This window comes from Ranitomeya variabilis, chromosome 4 (genome assembly GCF_051348905.1).
Source record: "Ranitomeya variabilis isolate aRanVar5 chromosome 4, aRanVar5.hap1, whole genome shotgun sequence".
NCBI classification, from domain to species: domain Eukaryota; kingdom Metazoa; phylum Chordata; class Amphibia; order Anura; family Dendrobatidae; genus Ranitomeya; species Ranitomeya variabilis.
In genome coordinates this window covers 14283264-14288023 of record NC_135235.1, presented here as the reverse complement: position 1 = coordinate 14288023, position 4760 = coordinate 14283264, and positions in this window count along the sequence as shown.

Sequence of the window (4760 nt, the reverse complement as noted above, 5' to 3'; positions counted from 1 at the left end):
CTCGCACTAATCTCCGCAGTGATAATAACTGAAGAGGGAGGAAATGTACAGAAGTGGATGAGCTCCTGGGGCAGCTGTGTGTCCTCTGCAGCCCTATAGATCGTGTCCTGTCACTGATTATGGGGGTCGTCATTATGGGGACACACGATTACAGGGGTCATCATTATGAGGCACATGATTAAGAGGGTCATCATATGGGGGTCATTGTGGGGGCACACGATTAAGGGGGTCATCATTATGGGGGAACGCGATTAATGGGTCATCATGGGGGCACACGATTATGGGAGTCATCATTATGGGGGCAGACGATTATGGGGGTCATTATGGGGGCATATGATTATAGGGGTCATCATTATGGGGGCACGTGATTATAGGGGTCATTATGGGGCACGTGATTATGGGGTCATCATTATGGGGGCATGTGATTATGGGGGTCATCATTATGGGGGCACGTGATTATAGGGGTCATCATGGGGCACGTGATTATGGGGGCACGCGATTATGGGGGTCATTATGGGGGCACATGATTATAGGGGTCATCATTATTGGGGCACGTGATTATAGGGGTCATCATGGGGGCACGTGATTATGGGGTCATCATTATGGGGGCACGTGATTATGGGGGTCATCATGGGGCACGCGATTATGGGGGTTATCATGGGGGCACGCGATTATGGGGGTCATCATGGGGGCATGTGATTATAGGGGTCATCATTATGGGGCACGTGATTATGTGGGTCATCATGGGGGCACGCGATTATGGGGGTCATCATTATGGGGGCATGTGATTATAGGGGTCATAATTATGGGGGCACGTGATTATGGGGGTCATCATTATGGGGGCACGTGATTATGGGGTCATCATTATGGGGGCACGTGATTATAGGGGTCATCATTATGGGGGCACGTGATTATAGGGGTCATCATTATGGGGGCACGTGATTATAGGGGTCACATGGGGGCACGTGATTATAGGGGTCATCATTATGGGGCACGTGATTATGGGGGTCATCATTATGGGGGCACACGACTATGGGGGTCATCATTATGGGGGCATGTGATTATAGGGGTCATCATTATGGGGGCACGTGATTATGGGGGTCATCATTATGGGGGCACGTGATTATGGGGTCATCATGGGGGCACGTGATTATAGGGGTCATCATTATGGGGGCACGTGATTATAGGGGTCATCATTATGGGGGCACGTGATTATAGGGGTCATCATTATGGGGGCACGTGATTATAGGGGTCATCATTATGGGGGCACGTGATTATAGGGGTCATCATGGGGGCACGTGATTATAGGGGTCATCATAATGGGGGCACGTGATTATAGGGGTCATCATTATGGGGGCATGTAATTATAGGGGTCATCATTATGGGGGCACGTGATTATGGGGGTCATCATTATGGGGGCACGCGATTATGGGGGTCATCATTATGGGGGCACGTGATTATAGGGGTCATCATTATGGGGGCATGTGATTATAAGGGTTATCATTATGGGGGCACGTGATTATGGGGGTCATTATGGGGGCACGTGATTATGGGGGTCATCATTATGGGAGCACGTGATTATAGGGGTCATCATTATGGGGGCACGTGATTATAGGGGTCATCATTATGGGGGCACGTGATTATAGGGGTCATCATTATGGGGGCACGTGATTATAGGGGTCATCATTATGGGGGCACGTGATTATAGGGGTCATCATTATGGGGGCACGTGATTATAGGGGTCATCATTATGGGGGCACGTGATTATAGGGGTCATCATTATGAGGGCACGTTATTATAGGGGTCATCATTATGGGGGCACGTGATTATAGGGGTCATCATTATGGGGGCATGTGATTATAGGGGTCATCATTATGGGATGATGAGAAGAAGAAAGTCTGGAGAAGGCTTGGAGCGGCTCCTGATCCTCGGCACATCCTGTGTAATACATGGTGGAGGTGGTGTGATGGCGCGGGCATGCATGACAGCCAATGGCACCGAGTCACTAGTGGTTACTGATGATGTGACAGAAGCAGCCGGATGAATCCTGTGTGCACAGGGCGAGACCTTCTGCTCACATTCAACCACATGCAGGGAGGTTGATTGGACGACGCTTCAGAAACTGACGGACAATGACCCAAAACATCCTGTGAAAGCAAAGAATATTCTGCAATGTCCGAGTCCTCACCAGATCTCTCCCCATCGAGCCGCATTTCACCGGCTGGAGACAAAAGTGAAGGCAGAAAGAGTCACTGCAGTAAAGGCGGCAAAGCCTCACACCAGAGGATACCAGCAATGGTGACGTCCATGGCCTCCAGACTTCAGGCCGTCATTACTGCAAAGCCTCACACCGGAGACCAGCGATGGTGGCATTCATGGCCTCCAGACTTCAGGCCGTCATTGCTGTAAAGCCTCACACCGGAGGAGACCAGCAATGGTGGAATTCATGGCCTCCAGACTTCAGGCTGTCATTGCTGTAAAGCCTCACACCAGAGGAGACCAGCGATGGTGACATCCATGGCCTCCAGACTTCAGGCCGTCATTGCTGCAAAGCCTCACACCGGAGGAGACCAGCAATGGTGGCATTCATGGCCTCCAGACTTCAGGCCGTTATTGCTGCAAAGCCTCCCACCGGAGGAGACCAGCGATGTGGCATTCATGGCCTCCAGACTTCAGGCCGTCATTGCTGCAAAGCCTCACACAGGAGGAGACCAGCGATGGTGGCATTCATGGCCTACAGACTTCAGGCTGTCACTGCTGTAAAGCCTCACACCGGAGACCAGCGATGATGACGTCCATGGCCTCCAGACTTCAGGCCGTCATTGCTGTAAAGCCTCACACCAGAGGAGACCAGCGATGGTGACGTCCTTGGTCTCCAGACTTCAGGCCGTCATTGCTGCAAAGCCTCCCACCGGAGGAGACCAGCGATGGTGACATTCATGGCCTCCAGACTTCAGGCCGTCATTGCTGCAAAGGATTCTCTCCAAAGGGTTAAACATGAACATTTTATTTATGGGAAAATGAATTTGTCCAATTACTTTTGAGCCCCTGAAATGAGGATTTGTATAAAAATTGCCGCAATTCCTAAACATTTCACAGATTTTTGTTCAACCCCTTTAATTTAACCTGAAAGTCTCCATTTCAATCTCATCTCAGTTGTTTCATTTTACACCCAAAATAGCGGCCTGCAGAGCTGAAATCGCAAAGATCCGCTCACTGTCCAATTATTTCTGGACCTAACTATACAAAAAGAAGAGCAGTGCTTAAAAAAAGACACTCTTGAACACGCCGGCGTTTTTTTCCCTACAGCATTTTTTTGTGTTTTTCATTGATTTTCCCTTTTTAGACCTGGGTGTATTTTTAGCCTTCACATTGACTTGTAAAGGACAGAACAGCAGAAACATGAATGGAGCGGTCACTTCTTTTAGTCAGTTTGCATCTTGGGACCCTGAAGCAGTTGGATGACGCACAGAAGCCTGAACATGTGAACAGCGCCGCGTTCTTACATACGTTCATTCTTCTGAGTGTTTTCTGGAGCAGATTCTGGGACAGGCACATATCCTGATATATAAATATTGGTCCAAATCCCGTTTTCTCCGTTAATCAGTGCGGCAGTCTGATGGCGTCTGGGTGACACATCCTTTAACGCTGAGTTTACTGGGACGTTGTGACCCCGGTGCGTGCTGTGGTCTGACACGTCGGCCATCGCTCGTGTGTAAACCCTCCATGTGACCGGTCCCTGACTTGCTCCGTCCACGGAGTGTGGTCAATGTGGAGTCCGTTCTGCACACAGTGGGCGTCTGAACGAGCCCTCGGACGCCGGACTTCTCATCAGTTTCTCAGGGACGCTTTCCCCTCACACGTCGTCCTGCCTAAACTGCAGCCGCGTCCTCGTACAGACGCCACATGACACGTCCGTGCACTGGACACAGCAGAGCAGCGCTGCCGTGGGCCACATGGGCGTCTTATGGAGCGCCCCCAGACGCAGGGCCGCGGGGTACTCAGTACCGGGCCTCTCTGGCTCTGTCTTACTCGTACAGACGCCACATGACACGTCCGTGCACTGGACACAGCAGAGCAGTGCTGCCGCGGGCCACATGGGCGTCTTATGGAGCGCCCCCAGACGCAGGGCCGCGGGGTACTCGGTACCGGGCCTCTCTGGTTCTGTCTTACTCGTACAGACGCCACATGACACGTCCGTGCACTGGACACAGCAGAGCAGTGCTGCCGCGGGCCACATGGGCGTCTTATGGAGCGCCCCCAGACGCAGGCCCACGGGGTACTCGGTACCGGGCCTCTCTGGCTCTGTCTTACTCGTACAGACGCCACATGACACGTCCGTGCACTGGACACAGCAGAGCAGCGCTGCCGCGGGCCACATGGGCGTCTTATGGAGCGCCCCCAGAGGCAGGGCCGCGGGGTACTCGGTACCGGGCCTCTCTGGCTTTGTCTTACTCGTACAGACGCCACATGACACGTCCGTGCACTGGACACAGCAGAGCAGCGCTGCCGCGGGCCACATGGGCATCTTATGGAGCGCCCCCAGACGCAGGGCCGCGGGGTACTCGGTACCGGGCCTCTCTGGCTCTGTCTTACTCGCATAGACGCCACATGACACGACCGTGCACCGGACACAGCAGGGCAGCGCTGCCGCGGGCCACATGGGCGTCTTATGGAGCGCCCCCAGACGCAGGGCCGCGGGGTACTCGGTACCGGGCCTCTCTGGCTCTGTCTTACACGTACAGACGCCACATGACACG